Below are 20,116 nucleotides of genomic sequence, written 5' to 3'. Positions count from 1 at the left end.
TCACAAATGCAATTCATCATTAGAGCTATAACAATAAATTCAAGGTCGAGCTTGACACATCTGTTATGGCCTGCAGGGTTCTGTTTTACTAGGTCTTTCTTACAGTACATAGTTTGTAATAATGAATGACTGTATTACAGAATGAAGAATCACTCTATTTTACAAGGCCTTTGGACCATTAAACACATAATTTTAATGCAAAGTTTAGGCAGTTGCTTTTATTTAGCTCTGCAAACAATCTATTTAGAATTAGATGCTCCACTCTGGAATGTGGAGAGGGCTGTAGGCACAGCCTTGTCCTTCCTTCCTTCCTTCCTCCTTTCTTTTCTTTTCTTTTCTTTTCTTTTCTTTTCTTTTCTTTTCTTTTCTCTTCCTTTCTTTTCTTTTCTTTTCTTTTCTTTTCTTTTCTTTTTCCTTTCCTTTCCTTTCCTTTTTTTCCTTTCCTTTCCCTTCCTTCCTTCCTTCTTTCCTTCCTTCCTTCCTTCCTTCCTTCCTTCCTTCCTTCCTTCCTTCTTTCTTTCCTTCTCTCTCTCTCTCTCTTTTACTAATATTACTTTTATTACAGTTGCTCTTTTAAACATTTCCTTTGCTATGATACAAAGGATACTTACAAACAAAATAAGCCTGTCCTTTCTATCTCAACATCTGGCACCAAAGTCGTTCATTTGAGTAGTGAGCTAATGTTGACACATTAATATCACTCATGTTAATTAGAGACGTGTATACACCCTTCCAATATTGTCAGTGGTTTCACTGGGGAAATCTCTTCCTGAAAGAAACCAGCAGATAGCGTCAGATATGGGAACTGCACTTAGACCAGGCTTGAAGCGATAGAGTGGATTATTGAGGTGAACTGATTCAAAGATCAAGCTACAGTTAGAGTTCTAAATAGGAGATGGGTCTTTTGTTTTTTCCAAGGCAGGGTTTCTCTCTGTAGCCCTGGCTATCCTGGAACTCACTCTATAGACCAGGTTGTACTCGAACTCAGAAATCCACCTGCCTCTGTCTTCCAAATGCTGGGATTAAAGGCATGTGCCACCACTGCCTGGCTTTTCTTTTCTTTTCTTTTCTTTTCTTTTCTTTTCTTTTCTTTTCTTTTCTTTCTTTTTTTTTTCTTTTTTTTTTTTGTCTTTTAATAATGTACACTTTGGTTTAAATGGTGACATTTATGACACCTCATTTATCAATGGTTGGTGATTATTTCATGGAAAAATGCAATCCAATTCACAAGGTTCTAATACAAAAAAGAATAAAGTTCTTGCATTTTTAAATATTTCTTCTTTATTACTTTACACTGTTCCTTTATCAGCTATCCTAAGAAATCTTTATCTAGAGATTTTATAATTTTAGATCTTACTTTTAGAACTAAGATTCATTTGAGTTCACTTTTATATCTGCTGTCCATCATGGATCCAAGTTGATTGTGTGAGTGTGGATTTTCACTTGGTCCTGCCACCTGTTGAAAAGTAATCTTTAGCCAAGCACTGGTGGTGCGTGCCTCTAATCTCAGCATTGGAAAGGCAGAGACAGGCAGATCAATGTGAATTGGAGGCCAGCTAGTCTACAGAACAAGTTCTATGACAGTAAAGACCACACACACACACACATCCCACCACCATCACTCTGGGGGAAATGGAGCTTGCCAACAGAGAAAAGAACTCATAACGTGGAGTGAACTCAGACCCTATGAATCTTAGAATTCAGAAAGGCAAATGTGGAACCATTCCCTGCCACCTCAGCCTGCACTGGAACATGGAACCTCATCACCCCACTGAGAGGACATCATATGACCATAAATCATGTAGGAAAAACACCTGGTGTCCTCTTTAAAAGATTAGTACTTATAAGCATTTGAAGACATTGAACTTAGGAAGACACAAAATGGAGAAATTCTGGAAATGGAATATCTAGGTAAGAAAACAGGAACAACAGATGCAAGCATCACCTATAAAATACAAGCGATGGAAAAGAGAATCATAGGACTGAAGTTACAATGAAATACATCCATCAGAAATGTGTTCCATCTCTAGTTCATGTGGCAGCACAAAGCATCCCTTCTGCCCTGAAGAAAGCTCTGCCATCTCAACAGGATATGAGTGGCTGGGCAGAAATACAAGCTGTGGGTTACCCAGATTTCAGGCTACAAAACACTGTTTTGTGAACAGAAGTCAGGACCCTGGTGAACATCTCCATACCCAATTATAAAGAGATTTTGAAGACACTGAGATAGGACAACTGCAGAGGGAATTAGAACTCATATGAATTGATCCAAACCAAGTCCTTTCACAAGGTGGCTACTCTACCTCCACATGTCTATTGAGAGAGAATATATTTGGGCTTTCAAATCCAGGAGGTGCAACCTGTCACAAAAGTACCAAGGATTCTGAGCAGGAGGGTCAGAAGTCGGTAGCCAGCCTAGGCTACATAGCAAGACTTTGTCTCATAAAAAATAAAGGAGAGAATTGTGCTTAACTTGAGTAGACTTGAAGGACATTAGGCTAAGAAAATAATCTACCAAATAGAGATCAATATTGCCTAATTGAAGCCTAAAACACAAATCTCCACTACTGATAAACAATAGCATGATGGAGAGATGTTTGCAGGATGCATTCTAGACAGTATGTAGGAGGAAGAGGGCAAATATGTAATGCACAGGGTGAAGACCACAGTGCATCATGAAGATCAGTGTGCTCTCACCACTGGAAAAGTGGTGCTTTTGGAAGACAGACATGTTAGCTTGTTCCAGTATGCAGACGTTTATATAGATATAAAATAGGACACGGTAACACACAGTTCAAACACAAAAAGTTTACTGTAAATTAAAAAAAAAAAATAGTCTGTGTATTCCGAGTTGTTTAAACCATACAATTTGTGTCCAGGTTCCAGCATCTGATACTCTTGGAGACACTTGTGCCTAAGCAGATCTTAAACCGAGATCTCTGGATATCCTCGATGGTTGATATTCACTCAGACACACAATGCCTAAAATCAGAAATCATTCACCCTTCAGTATCCAGGACCTTTTTAAAAAAATTATTATTAGATATTTTCTTCATTGACATTTCAAATGCTATACCCAAAGCCCCCTATACCCACCCGCAGCCCTGCTCCCCAACCCACCCACCCCCACTTCCTGGCCCTGGCATTCCCCTGTACTGGGGCATACGATCTTCACAAGACCAAGGCCTCTTCTCCTATTGATAGCAGACTAAGCCATCCTCTGCTACATATGCAACTAGAGACACAGCTTTCAGGGGTACTGGTTAGTCCATATTGTTTCTCCTATAGGGTTGCCGACCCCTTTAGCTCCTTGGGTACTTTTTCTAGCTCCTTCATTAGGGGCCCTGTGTTCCATCCAATAGATGACTGTGAGCGTCCACTTCGGTATTTGCCAGGCATTGGCATAGACTCATAAGAGAGAGCTATATCAGGGTCCTTTAAGCAAAATCTTTCTGACATATGCAATAGTGTCTGGGTTTGGTGGTTGTATATGGGATGGATCCATAGGTGGGACACTCTCTGGATAGTCCCTCCAGGACCTTTTTTAAAGGCCATCTTCATGGTTCATTTCTGCAGGAGACCATACACTACCCAAAGGAAAACCTTGCTGTCAGACCAGAGGGTCTTACTTGTTTTCTTACAACAGGTTCTTATCCATGATCATGCTTGGAAACAGGTCCTGCTCTGGCTTCAACTATTAAACACTTCATATTTCACTTTGGTTCCACTCAAAACATACTTGGTGGAATTTACCTTTTAAGCTCTCGGATGCCCTGGGGTAGTGTGCACCATGACATGATCTGGCTTCACATGGCTCCTATGAAGATGAACTGGTTAATGTTTCAGATAAGGGTGTAGACAAGGCAATACAAATTTGGAGAGACAACTAGAGTCACAAAAAATATGATAATACTTTGTTTGGAATACAGATTCTCACCATTTCAACTAATTTCAAAAGCAGCAAAAATGCCAAAGGAATGCTCTTCTCTCTCTCTCTCTCTGTCTCTCTGTCTCTCTGTCTCTCTGTCTCTCTCTCTCTCACTCCCCCTCTCTTTCTCTCTCACTGTGTGTGTGTGTGTGTGTGTGTTTGTGTGTCCGTGTGTGTGTTTGTGTGTCCCGGCATCCAACCATGGGAAATTCCTCCCTGGCCCTCTCCTGTATCTGTGTGCATCCTCAGTAGGCTGCTCTTCACTCTCTGGTATCAGTTTTCAGGGAGCACAGTGCCTGTAAATGCTCTTCAAACAGACATAAGAAAGAGAGATCTTAGTAGAAATCTTCAGGACTTATGCTTCACTGTGCTGGCCCTGTGCTGGCATGGGCTGTCAGGCTGGTTCTTCCCGAGTGCTCCACTGATCCCTTCCCCCGCCCTCCTCCAACACCCTGGCCAGGCTCAAGACACTGTCCTCTGCCCTCTACATGTGGTGAAGTTACTCACAAAGGATACCGTGGGATTGGATTTATCAGTGATAATACATTACCACCAACCCCTAAGATGTATATTCTTGTAACCTGTTTATTTCAAAGCATATCATTTAGTCCAGGAAAGTGTTCAGTGAGTGCAAGCATTTGCTACCAAGGGTGGGGACGTTAATCCATTCCCTGAGACAGATAGGGTGTAAAGACAGAACTGACTCTGGCTGGTTAACTTCCATGCACATACAGTAAATAAATATTTTTTCTTTAAAGAAATTGACATTATTTTAAACAAAAAACCTAGAGGTAGAAGTGTATTGTAGTCTCTCCACTTACCTGGTACCATGGCTACCTCCATGGCTCTTTTGACTCAGAGCCAGGCAGGCCTCTGTTGTTGGTCAGGGTGCACTGCTGTGGATTGGCAGGCAGCAACATAAAGTTCGCAGGCCTCTTAGAAATCCGTTCCTTAGGGTCTTCCAGGCCCGTCTTCGAAAGGGGGCCTGGGGCGCAGTCTGACACCTGTCATGGAGGTGTCCCTGGAGTGTATTTCGGGAGGATGGTCTGGACTCTATCTGTTGTAGAGCAGGACCCTCACCCTTGGCCTCCTTCCTGGAGAATGGAGGTGATGTAACTTGTGTGTTCATGATGTCCATTTGTCCAGGTGTAGTAACAATGTGGAGCTGTCCCATGAGGTTTGGATCTTCCAAAGACTCTCCAGTAGATATTTCTTCCGAGGTGTAACTGATCTCTGTCTCCCAGATGCTCTTCATGTACTGAGCATGTCCCATGAGTTTTGGATCTTCCAAAGACTCTCCAGTAGATATTTCTTCCGAGGTGTCACTGATCTCTGTCTCCCAGATTCTCCTCATGTAGTGAGCCTGTCCCATGAGGTTTGGATATTCCAAAGACTCTCCAGTAGATATTTCTTCCGAGGTGTCACTGATCTCTGTCTCCCAGATTCTCCTCATGTAGTGAGCCTGTCCCATGAGGTTTGGATATTCCAAAGACTCTCCAGTAGATATTTCTTCCGAGGTGTCACTGATCTCTGTCTCCCAGATGCTCCTCATGTAGTGAGCCTGTCCCATGAGGTTTGGATATTCCAAAGACTCTCCAGTAGATATTTCTTCCGAGGTGTCACTGATCTCTGTCTCCCAGATTCTCCTCATGTAGTGAGCCTTTCCCATGAGGTTTGGATATTCCAAAGACTCTCCAGTAGATATTTCTTTCGAGGTGTAACTGATCTCTGTCTCCCAGATGCTCCTCATGTAGTGAGCCTTCTGGACAAGCTGGGGGCTGATGCTGTTGAGTGGAGTTGTCTGCTTCTTGAAGCAGTTCTGGGTGGGTGGCATAGAGTGGCTCATTGTAGTTCTCTTTACCTTCTCAAAACTGACGGTGGAAAGGATAGGCATACTAGTTGCCCTCCTTACTTCTACTTGGTTTTTTATGGTTGGCTCTGTGTTTTCCAACATTCTATCACACGGCCTTGGATCTGGTTTTTTTGTCTTGTCTTCCTGTGGTAAATGTTGTTGTTGTTGTAGCATTAAATAAGTAGCCATCACCGAGTTGAACTTTTTCTCCCGCAAACTTTCTCTTATCTCTTCTGGATTGTATCCCAGGAAACGCATGAGTTTGATTATACTGGGGTCCGGGTGGCTTTCAGTGTTCTCTCCCATGGAAGCGGGAGAAGCTTCGTTGTCATATTTTAGCCACCTGAATCTGGCAATCTCTTGGACTGTTGGCCTCTCTCCAGGGTTGATAGTTAGCAATTTGGCTATCACATCCCAAAGTTCTGGTGAGAGACTAAAACTCCTAGAGTACTTTCCTTCAATGATCTTCTGCTTTGTTGCTTCATAGCCATATCCCTTGAAAGGGAGGTGCCCTGTGGCCATAAAATAAAGAACCACCCCCAAGCTCCAGACATCAGTGGCCCGACCATCGTACCCTCTACCTTGCAACATTTCTGGGGCACAGTAAGGGAGGGTTCCACAGAACTTGACCAGCTTCTGGCCCGTGATTATCTTGGTGCCCAATCCAAAATCAGCAAGCTTTACATCTCCTCTGTGGTCCAATAAGATGTTTTCTGGCTTTAAGTCCCGGTGGACAATCCCTTTCTGGTGACAATACTGGAGGGCATACACCATCTGTTTAAACAGTCTGTGGCACTCCTCCTCTGCTAGATAGCCACACTCTTCAATTCTGCTCAGCAGCTCTCCTCCCACAGCATGCTCCAGAATGATGAAAATGTTTCTGGAGGTGTGGATTATTTCTAAAAGTTTAATAATATGGGGATGATCAAGGGATTTCATGATTTCGATTTCGGATTGCACAAGGGGTTTTCCCCTGCTTTTGGGGAGGATTTTTATTGCTACTTTTGTTTGTGTGGGGAGATGGCTCGCCAGTTTTACCTCTCCAAAGGATCCTTGGCCAAGGGTTGTTAATATTTTATAATTTTCTGTTATGGCGAATTCGCCAAAGGGGTTGGACCTGAGGTCCTCACATGCTTGCCACCTCTTCATCATTGCTGATAAGTCAATTGTTTTGTGGTCAGTGTCCACAACACCTAGGGATGCAAGAAAAAAGGGAAGTAAAAGTGGGTCTAAGAGAAACATTTATAGCCTTAAATTCCTGTGCTAATACAAACACAAAAGTTGTCCAAATGATCTAATGATGCATGTCACAGTCATAGAAATATTAGAACAAGCAAAATCCAAAAGAATTAGAATCAAGTTCAGAATATGAATTGATGAAATGAAGACAAAAATAATACAAAGACCAATGTAACTGTCTTAGTTTGGGATTTTTAGCTATGAATAGCCTCCATGACCAAGGCAACTCATATTAAAGACAATACGTATTTGAAGCTGCCTTACAGGTTCGGGAGTTCAGTCCATTATCACCAATGTAAGAATATGGCAGCATACTGGAAGGCATGAAGCAGGAGGAGATGAGAGTTCTACATCTTCATCTGAAGACTGTTAAGAGAAGACTGTCTCTTCTTAGAAGTTAGGAGTAGGAGCTCAAAACCCACCTGGACAGTGGCACACTTCATCCAACAAGGTGATACCTGTTAATAGTGCCACTCCCTGGGCCAAGCATATTCAAAACCACTCTGGTAACAAAGACTTGTTTATTCTAAGGATAACAATAACAAGTAATCTTCCCCAAGATAACTCATAGAAATTGGAAGATATACATTAACAATATTAGGGAGAAGATAATGCAGTATACAATGGAATATACAAATGGAATCCAGACATCCAAACAATCAGTAGGGAATCTCTTAAAAATGTTCCAGTGAAGTGGAAAAATCTAGAAAAAATTGATGAACCTCTAGATACACATTAAACTACCAACTAAAACTAAAAAGAGGGAAAACATCCAAACTGAAGACTGTATGAGTCAGAGGCAGTTGATGGCAAAAAGCTCCAGTGTTTTCTGGGTAAAGGAGGGAGTTGCACATATGAACTCACAGCATTGTGACCTGCTTAGGCTCAAGTCAGTCAAAATCTCAACATGAAGAGGGGAGGTGGACAGGAAATCACACACCTAGCTGATGAGCCCTTCAAAACTGATAGCTGTCAGGAGAGCTATCAATTTTAAGGATGTGGCCCCTTACGGATAAGGTTGGACAGACTACTCTTCAGTGGAACGCCACATACCTGAGAGTATGAAGACAAGAGAAACTGTACTGGATGGCCAGACACAGAACAAACGACCCAAACCAGGATAGTAGGAAATGCCGAGTGGAGGATCTGGGTGGAGTTAGGGGAAAGGATAAATACAACCAAAATATCATGTAAAATTCTCAAAAATCGCCGGGTGTGGTGGCGCACGCCTTTAATCCCAGCACTCGGGAGGCAGAGGCAGGTGGATTTCTGAGTTCGAGGCCAGCCTGGTCTACAAAGTGAGTTCCAGGACAGCCAGGGCTACACAGAGAAACCCTGTCTTGAAAACAAACAATCAAACAAATCTCAAAAATCAAATTTAAAAAAAAATGCAAGAAGATTTAAATAGTAATTTAAAAGAATTTCTTAACAACAATAAAAATAAGAAAAGGCCAGACCAGACAAACTCATTGGTGATTTTCATCAAATCTTTAAAGAAGAGCCCACACCAGTACTTCTGAAACTATTTACTAAACTAGAAAGAGGAGCAGGAGCAATCAAGATTCATCCTTAGAGAATGTATTTCGCAGATACTGAGGCCACATGGGCACAGTAACAAGAGTCATAGTAACATAGTCAACACCTGTGAACACAGACACAATCATCCTTAGTCTGAGAGCTTAATGCCTCACACAGAATTCAACAGCCCTTGAAAGGGCTTCCAAACTTCCTGATCAAGATGGATTCATCCAGTCCTGCCAGGGCTGCAACAACCACCACCGATTGACAACGCTGCATAGAAATGGAAGGGCAAGAATCACATGCTCAGCTGAAGAATGGAATTGTCATTTAAAAAGAAGAACATGGATTTTGAAATCACCCCGTAGTGTTTAACAAGCTAGTCCAGAGATACTGGCTCTCAAGTGCTGAAGCATAGTTAGGGGAAGGGGCCTGTAGTAAAAGGGATTCATTAGGAATGGAAAGAAGAAAGAAGGGACTGGGGTACAGGTTCTTAGATTAGGTGAATATTCTTAAAGTACATTATATGCATATTCAGAAATGTTTTAGGGAACTGTCCTACTTTATGCTTAATGTTTATTAACAAAAACTTTAAAAAGTAAATAAATGGCAATGAAAATGAGTAGGTAGAAAAAGACAAATTGAAGATAATTAACGATGATAATTTAAACTATGTAAAAAAGAAAATCTAAAATCAAAGACAAACTAAAAAAAAAGAAAAAAGAAAAAAAGGAAAACTAAAACCATTACCTGCAAACCTCAAGCAGTAAAGTGAGAAAAGGGCTCACCTTGTCAAAGTCCAAGCAGGTTCACCTAAATCCGAGTCCAAAAACGTAACCAGTGTCCAAATAAAACAAAAAACCTTCGCCAAAATCCGAGTCCAAAAACGTAACCAATGTCCAAGTCAGAAAAAAAACCTTCGCCAAAATCCGAGTCCAAAAAACGTAACCAATGTCCAGTTCAGAAACCTTCGCCAAAATCCGAGTCCAAAAAACGTAACCAATGTCCAGTTCAGAAACCTTCGCCAAAATCCGAGTCCAAAAAACGTAACCAATGTCCAGTTCAGAAACCTTCGCCAAAATCCGAGTCCAAAAACGTAACCAAAGTCCAATCCAAATTTTCCCCAGAATCCAAGTTCAAAATTATCACCACAGTCCACGTCTCCCAAAACACCACCAAACCACTCTCCGCACCAAAAGGACAAAAACCAGCCCTGGGCAGTACATTTTATGGGCAGGTGTCTGTCATTTATCACAGTGGTTCTTTGTGAGGTCAGAGCAAAACATGGACCAATGAGGGATGGCCACACTCCTGTCCCAGAAGACTGTATTAGCTACTCTGCAGTCACTGCTACCAAGTGCCCAACCAGAAGCAACAGAATGGTTTATTTTGGCTCACACTTTGAGGGAACAGGGAAAGCATGATGTAGAGTGATAGCATGTGGCTGTTCACACAGTACTGCTGGTCACCCCATATCCAATGCCAGGTCAGGAAATTCCTTCCTAGAGCTAGGAGCCCACCTTTTAAAGCTAGATTCCAGCTTCCCTTCGCAGTATTACCAGCTAGAGACCATGAGTTCTGACACAAGTGTCTATAGGGGATTTTTTTTTTTAATTCAAACCACAATAAGAACTGTCTCCACTCTAAAGGTAATAGAAACAGTAGTAGGAATAATGATAATATAGGCCCCCAAATCTTTATGCTTTAATGGGTATAGACTCTGGTTGCAGGAAACATTTTAAAAAGAACCAACAAGTTCCCGCACAACTGCCAGGCACCTACAACTCTCTGCCCCGTGGTACCTGGCTGGCCAGTCACTGGCAAGCAATGGCCAACCTGTTTCTATCTCATGGAGACTCTCTGACCCAGAGCTCTTGAAATGTCTCCACCCAGCTTGCTATGTTCCCACAGACAGGATCTGCCATTGAAATGGGGAGACTAGTCATTACATCTTGTCCTCATGCTAAAACCTTCCAAAAAGCCTAATTCTCTCCTGCTTCCTCTCTTTCTCTGTCCAACTGGGAAGTCCCTCTTACTCGCTCAGTTATTGGCTCCTTCATTTATTAAAGGATTGGTTCACAAGAAGTCACCTGGGTATGTGACTCTTCCTTGTCCACAGCCCCTCCCAGGAGAGCAGAATTAGCATCAAAATACAAAACAGCACCAGGCCCATCCACAATAGACTGATATTTACCAGTAAAAAAGTGAACAACCCAGAGGATGCTCCTATGTCCTTTGGGAGTAGGACCCAAAATCTGTGCTAACAACTGTCTCTTACAGACCTCAACATATCTATGTTCAAAGTAGTCATTTCTCTCTATATACTTGCTGTCCAAACTATGCCCCTCAATGTTGTTGTCCTGTCACAAAATATTCTTTTTCAAACACCCTAGAGCAAGTTACTAAAGTATGTGGGACTTAGAGGAAGGGAGTTTGGTCATAGCTTCCCCAAAAGACTCTTATTAGATTTCTCATCAGAGACCTAGAAGCCCAGGAGACAGAAGGCAGACATCTTCGTGATGATCCAAAAAGAAGAACATCAGCCTAGAATCATACAGACAGCAAAAGCTGTAGGCATGGGAGATAGAGAATCTTCAAATGTCAAAATCTCATCCTGTTCTACAACAAAGTGCCTTATACTGAGAAACATATAAACAACAGAAATCCATTTCTTGTACGTTTGGAGATTGGTAAGTTAAAGAACAGGATATTCAGGATGTTTGATGTGTATTGAGTGCCAGGATGCTAAGGGTATACAAGGCCTTTTATTTTGCTCTAACATGCTATTTTGTTGTATATTCTCACATGGTCCTGGGAAATGAAACTCTCATTTCTTTTTCTTTTCATATAGACAAGGTTACAATCCCCTTTCAGCTCCTTCAGTCCTTCCCCTAACTCTTCCATAGAGGTCCTCTAGCTCAGTCCAATGTTTGCCTCCTCTAAGTATCTCCATCTATGCCAGTCAGATGATGGTTGAGCCCCATAGAGGATAGCCATGTAAGACCTATGTCTGCAAGCACAACACAGCATCAGCAATAGTGTTGGGATTTGGTGTCAGGCCCTATTCTATAGGGGACACATTCTTTCATGATTGTGAACACCTGGGTTGCTACCACAAAGGTCTCAAATCGGGCTGAAGATTCAACATAGATTTTTGTGAGCCACATGTTCCAACATCAGGCCCCAAAACTAGAGCTGGTTACTGTCACAGTACCAATACCATGCAGGTTTTATCTCTATTGCTCTGTAGTACAGCTTGAGGTCAAGGATGGTGACTCCCCTAGAAATTCTTTTATTTTTGGGAATAGTTTTCCCTATCCTGGTTTGATTTTTGTTTGTTTGTTTTTTTTAAATCCAGATGAATTTTAAAATTGCTCCTTCTATCTCTATATCTATATATTGCTTTTGGAAAGATGGTCATTTTTACTATGTTAATTTTACTGATCCTTCCGCGGGATCTCTGCAGAGGGCCCTAAGGTCCCCAGAGGACTCTCCATGCTGCAGGCACCCTAGGACACCCGGGACCCTGGGATCATCACTGGTGAGTGGAACGCAACATCAGTTCCAAAAAACCCAGAGGGTCTTGTGCTAGCATCAACAGGGTTAAAGCACAAAGGCAGGCCCTAGCACTCCCAGAATCTTGGGATCACTGAGACCAGTCCATGCAGGAGAGCACGTGGGCAGCAGAAGCAACAGAGTTTCTTGGACAGGGTCCCTTTGGGCCTCCATCCTTAGCCAGGAGACAGAGCTGAGACCCAGACCCCTGGACACCTTCCTTGCCAGAGGAGAGTTGGCCTCCAGGGAGGGCTCTGACCCCAGGAACCCGGAGATGGGTCTGAGCTCAAGAGTTCTGTGCATCTTCCCTGCAAGAGGAGAGCCTGCCTGCAGAGAGTGCTCTGATCACTTGGACACTGGAAAGAGTTGGTCTTCCAGGATGCTGCCAGAGCCTAAAGAATCACAGGAGGAACAAGCTCCAGTCAGAGACAGCTAGAACATCTGACACCAGAGCTTACCAGATGGCAAAAGGCAAACAAAAGAATCTTACTACAGGAACCAGGACCACTGGGCATCATCAGAACCTAGTATGCCCACCACAGCGAATCCTGGATACCCCAACACACCTGAAAAGCAAGATTCTGATCTAAAATCACATCTCACGATACTGGTGGAGGATTTTAAGAAGGGCATTAATAACTCACTTAAAGAAATGCAAGAGAACACTGCTAAACAGGTAGAAGCCCTTAAAGGGGATGCACAAAAATCCCTCAAGGAATTATAGGAAAACACTGCTAAACAGGTAGTAGACCTTAAAGAGGAAACACAAAAATCCCTTAAAGAATTACAGGAAAACACAACCAAACAGGTGATGGAATTGAACAAAACCATCCAAGGTTTAAAAATGGAACTAGAAACATTGAAGAAAACTCAAACAGAGACAACTCTGGAGATAGAAACCCTAGGAAAGAAATCAGGAACCATATATGCGAGCATCAGCAACAGAACACAAGAGATGGAAGAGAGAATCTCAGGTTCAGAAGATTCCATAGAGAACATCGGCACAACCATCAAAGAAAATGCAAAATGCAAAAAGATCCTAACTCAAAACATCCAGGAAATCCAGGACACAATGAGAAGACCAAACCTACGGATAATAGAAGTAGATGAGAATGAAGATTTTCAACTTAAAGGGCCCCAAATATCTTCAACAAAATAATAGAAGAAAACTTCCCAAACCTAAAGAAAGAGATGCCCATGAACATACAAGAAGCCTACAGAACTCCAAATAGACTGGACCAGAAAAGAAATTCCTCCCGACACATAGTAATCAGAACAACAAATGCACTAAATAAAGATAGAATATTGAAAGCAGTAAGAGAAAAGGGTCAAGTAACATATAAAGGCAGGCCTATCAGAGTTACACCAGACTTTTCACCAGAGACTGTGAAAGCCAGAAGATCCTGGACAGATGTTGTGAATTAACTCTTGATTTACATTCCTGAGATGAATTTAAGCTCTGAGAAGCCCTGTGAGCAGCAAAAGGCTGGGTTTTCTTTCTCAGTGTTCCTATCACAATTCAGCAGCACTGGGCTTTCACTGAAGAAATGCCAGTCATTCCTCCTGGTGTGGTTTTCTGATTAGCTCTTCCTTCTATGGCATTGGTCCTCTTTTCAAGCCCAACACTTTCAGCACTCTCTTTGTGCTATTTCTGCATGCAATAAACAATTTGGATATCTGCTGGTTTTTCTGAAGACATAACTTAGATCTGACACTAAGCCCACAAGCACTACAGATTAAAAGCTGAGTGTCACATGACTGCTCACCCTTCAAATGCCAATCACAATCCCCTAAGGTCTAACCAGATATTCATTAATAATGGTTCCCACAACTTCCTCTTTTGGTTAAATACTTCACTAAAACAAGGTACACACAGAACTAAACACACTTGGATTCCCTAGTTCACTGTAAAAGGTGCAGTTTGGAAACAGCCAGGTGAAATGATTGCAAAGGGACAGGGAGCACACAAATGTTTGGAGGAAGGAAGGATAGAGGTCCCAAACATTGACATGTGCTCTGGCATGTTATCCACAGCACATTGACATTTTAACAACATCGAAGCTCTCTGCAGCCCATGAGTTAGCCAGGGGTCCATCATCATTCATGGCCTCATATGCAAGAATGACAGTGATAGAACAGATTTTGGGGTTCTTATAAAGCCTTGTGCCAATAACTGGAGACTTAGGAAAAATATTATTATAACAAAATTAACCATGGCATTATCTTCCCTCTCAGGAAATTTCCAGAGTACAGCAGGGACTTTAATAGGACCAAAGTTTTAAGATTCTTCATATAACCATGCCTGACCTCAAGCTGTACTACAGAGCAATTGTGATAAAAACTGCATGGTACTGGTATAGCCACAGACAGGTAGATCAATGAAATAGAATTGAAGACCCAGAAATGAACCCACACACCTATGGTCACTTGATCTTTGACAAGGGAGCTAAAACCATCCAGTGGAAAAAAGACAGCATTTTCAACAAATGGTGCTGGCACAACTGGGGGTTATCATGTAAAAGAATGTGAATTGGTCCATTCTTATCTCCTTGTACAAAGCTCAAGTCTAAGTGGATCAAAGACCTCCACATAAAACAAGAGACACTGAAATTTATAGAGAAGAAAGTGGGGAAAAGCCTCAAAGATATGGGTACAGGGGAAAAATTCTTGAACAGCAATGGCTTGTACTGTGAGATCAAGAATCTACAAATGGGAATCCAATTGCGCGCGGGACCTGAGACTGCATTAGTTAGGGAAGCAGAAAACCGGCCTGAGTAGGGCCACAAGCCTCTTCCAGTCATACCAGCACCAGGGTAGCTAGGGCGCAGGGTCAGCTGACACTCTCCAGCTACCCACAACACCTGCCACAGGATCTTAAGACTTCTGGTGAGTGGAACACAGCTTCTGCTCCAGTCCAATTGCACGCGGGACCTGAGACTGCATTAGTTAGGGAAGCAGAAAACCGGACTGAGTAGGGCCACAAGCCTCTTCCAGTCAGACCAGCACCAGGGTAGCTAAGGCGCAGGGTCGGCTGACACTCACCAGCTACCCACGACACCCGCCACAGGATTTTGAGACTTCTGGTGAGTGGAACACAGCTTCTGCTCCAGTCCAATTGCACGCGGGACCTGAGACTGCATTAGTTAGGGAAGCAGAAAACTGGCCTGAGTAGGGCCACAAGCCTCTTCCGGTCAGACCAGCACCAGGGTAGCTAGGGCGCAGGGTCGGCTGACACTCACCAGCTACCCACGACACCTGCCACAGGATCTTAAGACTTCTGGTGAGTGGAACACAGCTTCTGCTCCAGTCCAGTCGCTCAGGACCTGAGACTGCTTTGGTTAGGGAGGCAGAAATCCGGCCTGAGTAGGGCCACAGGCCTCTTCCTGTCTGAACAGCACCGGGGTAGCTAGAGCGCAGGGTCGGCTGACACCCGCCAGCTACCCATGACACCTGCCACAGGATTTTGAGACTTCTGGTGAGTGGAACACAGAGTCTGCTCCAATCTTTAAACAGTGACAACAATAACAACTAACCCCAGAGATTACCAATGGCGAAAGGTAAACGTAAGAATCTTACTAACAGAAACCAAGACCACTCACCATCATCAGAGCCCAGTACTCCCACTTCGCCCAGTCCAGGGCACCCAAACACACAGGAAAAGCTAGACCCGGATCTAAAAGCATATCTCATGATGATGGTAGAGGACATCAAGAAGGACTTTAATAACACACTTAAAGAAATACAAAAGAACACTGGTAAACAGGTAGAAGACATTAAAGAGGAAGCACAAAAATCCCTTAAAGAATTGTAGGAGAACATTGCTAAACAGAAGGACTTTAATAACACACTTAAAGAAATACAAAAGAACACTGGTAAACAGGTAGAAGACATTAAAGAAGAGGAAGCACAAAAATCCCTTAAAGAATTGCAGGAGAACACTGCTAAACAGGTAGAAGACATTAAAGAGGAAGCACAAAAATCCATTAAAGAATTGCAGGAAAACCAGACCAAACAGGTGATGGAATTGAATAAAACCATCCAAGACCTAAAAAGGGAAGTAGAGACAATGAAGAAAACCTAAATTGAGGCAACACTGGAGATAGAAACCCTAGGAAAGAAATCTGGAACCATAGAAGCGAGCATCAGCAACAGAATACAAGAGATGGAAGAGAGAATCTCAGGTGCAGAAGACTCCATAGAGAACATCAGCACGACAATCAAAGAAAATACAAAATCAAAAAAGATCCTAACTCAAAATATCCAGGAAATCCAGGACAAAATGAGAAGACCAAACCTACGGATAATAGGAGTAGATGAGAATGAAGATTTTCAACTCAAAGGAACAGCAAATATATTCAAGAAAATTATAGAAGAAAACTTCCCAAACCTAAAGAAAGAGATGCCCATGAACATACAAGAAGCTTACAGAACTCCAAATAGACTGGACCAGAAAAGAAATTCCTTCTGACACATAATAATCAGAACAACAAATGCACTAAATAAAGATAGAATACTAAAAGCAGTAAGGGAAAAAGATCAAGTAACATATAAAGGCAAGCCTATCAGAATTACACCAGATTTCTCACCAGAGACTATGAAAGCCAGAAGGGCCTGGACAGATGTTATACAGAAACTAAGAGAACACAATTTTCAGCCCAGGCTACTATACCCAGCCAAACTCTCAATTAACATAGATGGAGAAACCAAAGTATTCCACGATAAAAACAAATTCACACATTATCTTTCCACGAATCCAGCACTTCAAAGGATAATAACAGAAAAAAACCAATACAAGGACGGAAACCACGTCCTAGAAAAAGCAAGAAGGTAATCCCTCAACAAACCTAAAAGAAGACAGCCACAAAAACAGAACACCAACTCTAACAACAAAAATAAAAGGAAGCAACAATTACTTCTCCCTAATATCTCTTAATATCAATGGACTCAACTCCCCAATAAAAAGACATAGACTAACAGGCTGGCTACAGAAACAGGACCCAACATTTTTCTGCTTACAGGAAACTCATCTCAGAGAAAAAGATAGACACTACCTCAGAATGAAAGGCTGGAAAACAATTTTCCAAGCAAATGGTAGGAAGAAACAAGCTGGAGTAGCCATTATAATATCTGATAAGATTGACTTCCAACCCAAAGTCATCAAAAAAGACAAGGAAGGGCACTTCATTCTCATCAAAGGTAAAATCCTCCAAGAGGAACTATCAAGTCTGAATATCTATGCTCCAAATACAAGGGCAGCCTCATTCATTAAAGATACTTTAGTAAAGCTCAAAGCACACATTGCACCTCACACAATAATAGTGGGAGACTTCAACACAACACTGTCACCAATGGACAGATCATGGAAACAGAAACTAAACAGGGACACAGTGAAACTAACAGAGGTTATGAAACAAATGGATCTGACAGATATCTACAGAACATTTTATCCTAAAACGAAAGGATATACCTTCTTCTCAGCACCTCACAGGACCTTCTCCAAAATTGACCATATAATTGGTCACAAAACAGGCCTCAACAGATACAAAAATATTGAAATTGTCCCATGCATCCTATCAGATCACCTTGGACTAAGGCTGATCTTCAATAACAAAATAAATAATAGAAAGCCAACCTTCACGTGGAAACTGAACAACACTCTTCTCAATGATACCTTGGTTAAGGAAGGAATAAAGAAAGAAATTAAGGACTTTTTAGAGTTCAATGAAAATGAAGCCACAACATACCCAAACTTATGGGACACATTGAAAGCATTTCTAAGAGGAAAACTCATAGCTCTGAGTGCCTCCAAAAAGAAACTAGAGAGAGCACACATTAGCAGCTTGACAACACACCTAAAAGCTCTAGAACAAAAGGAAGCAAATTCACCCAAGAGGAGTATTCGGCAAGAAATAATCAAACTCAGGGGTGAAATCAACCAAGTGGAAAGAAGAAGAACAATTCAAAGAATCAACCAATCGAGGAGCTGGTTCTTTGAGAAAATCAACAAGATAGATAAACCCTTAGCCAGACTCACTAGAGGGCATAGGGAAAGTACTCTAATTAACAAAATCAGAAATGAAAAGGGAGACATAACAACAGACCCTGAAGAAATCCAAAACACCATCAGATCCTTCTACCAAAGGCTATACTCAACAAAACTGGAGAACCTGGATGAAATGGACAAGTTTCTAGACAGATACCAGGTACCAAAGTTAAATCAAGATCAGGTTAATGATCTAAACAGTCCCATATCCTCTAAAGAAATAGAAGCAGTCATTAATAGTCTCCCAACCAAGAAAAGTCCAGGACCAGATGGGTTTAGTGCAGAGTTCTATCAAACCTTCAAAGAAGAACTAATCCCAGTTCTTCACAAACTATTCCACAAAATAGAATCAGAAGGTACTCTACCCAACTCATTCCATGAAGCCACAATTACTCTGATTCCTAAACCACATAAAGACCCAACAAAAATAGAGAACTTCAGACCAATTTCCCTTATGAATATTGATGCAAAAATCCTCAATAAAGTTCTCGCTAACCGAATTCAAGAACACATCAAAACAATCATCCATCCTGACCAAGTAGGTTTCATCCCAGGGATGCAAGGATGGTTCAATATACGAAAATCCATCAATGTAATCCATTATATAAACAAAATCAAAGACAAAAACCGCATGATCATCTCGTTAGATGCTGAAAAAGCATTTGACAAAATCCAACACCCATTCATGATAAAAGTCTTGGAAAGATCAGGAATTCAAGGCCCATACCTAAACATGATAAAAGCAATATACAGCAAACCAGTAGCCAACATCAAAGTAAATGGTGAGAAGCTGGAAGCAATCCCACTAAAATCAGGGACTAGACAAGGCTGCCCACTCTCTCCCTACCTATTCAACATTGTACTTGAAGTCCTAGCCAGAGCAATTAGACAACAAAAGGAGATCAAGGGGATACAAATCGGAAAAGAAGAAGTCAAAATATCGCTTTTTGCAGATGATATGATAGTATACATAAGTGACCCTAAAAATTCCACCAGAGAACTCCTAAGCCTGATAAATAGCTTCGGTGAAGTAGCTGGATATAAAATTAACTCAAGCAAGTCAATGGCCTTTCTGTACACAAAGGATAAACAAGCAGAGAAGGAAATTAGGGATACAACACCCTTCTCAATAGTCACAAACAATATAAAATACCTTGGCGTGACTCTAACTAAGGAAGTGAAAGATCTGTATGACAAGAACTTCAAGTCCCTGAAGAAAGAAATTAAAGAAGATCTCAGAAGATGGACAAACCTCCCATGCTCATGGATTGGCAGGATCAACATTGTAAAAATGGCTATCTTACCAAAAGCAATCTACAGATTCAATGCAATCCCCATCAAAATTCCAATTCAATTCTTCAACGAATTAGAAAGGGCAATCTGCAAATTCATATGGAACAACAAAAAACCTAGGATAGCAAAAACTCTTCTCAAGGATAAAAGAACCTCTGGTGGAATCACCATGCCTGACCTAAAGCTGTACTACAGAGCAGTTGTGATAAAAACTGCATGGTACTGGTATAACGACAGACAAGTAGACCAATGGAACAGAATTGAAGACCCTGAGATCAACCCACATACCTATGGTCACTTCATCTTTGACAAGGGAGCAAAAACCATCCAGTGGAAAAAAGACAGCATTTTCAACAAATGGTGCTGGCACAACTGGTGGTTATCATGTAGAAGAATGCAAATTGATCCATTCCTATCTCCTTGTACCAAGGTCAAATCTAAGTGGATTAAGGAACTCCACATAAAACCAGAGACACTGAAACTCATAGAGGAGAAAGTAGGGAAAAGCCTCGAAGATATGGGTACAGGGGAAAAATTCCTGAATAGAACAGCAAAGGCTTGCGCTGTGAGATCTAGAATCCATAAATGGGACCTCATAAAGTTGCAAAGCTTCTGCAAGGCAAAAGACACCGTCAGTAAGACAAAAAGACCACCAACAGATTGGGAAAGGATCTTTACCTATCCTAAA

General features: G+C 41.7%; 1 protein-coding gene and 1 pseudogene across 7 annotated transcripts in view; one reads left to right on the top strand and one right to left on the bottom strand.

Moving 5' to 3' along the window:
- The window catches only part of Cdk14 (cyclin dependent kinase 14), a 648,997-nt gene that overhangs the window by 339,638 nt on the left and 289,243 nt on the right, over positions 1 to 20,116 (top strand). The window lies entirely within an intron of this gene.
- Positions 3,757 to 9,345, bottom strand: LOC147004881 (sperm motility kinase X-like; annotated as a pseudogene).

This window comes from Mus caroli, unplaced genomic scaffold (genome assembly GCF_978045245.1).
Source record: "Mus caroli unplaced genomic scaffold, Mus_caroli_1 scaffold_4, whole genome shotgun sequence".
Classification (NCBI taxonomy): Eukaryota; Metazoa; Chordata; class Mammalia; order Rodentia; family Muridae; genus Mus; species Mus caroli.
This window is presented reverse-complemented; position numbering and strand designations above follow the sequence as displayed.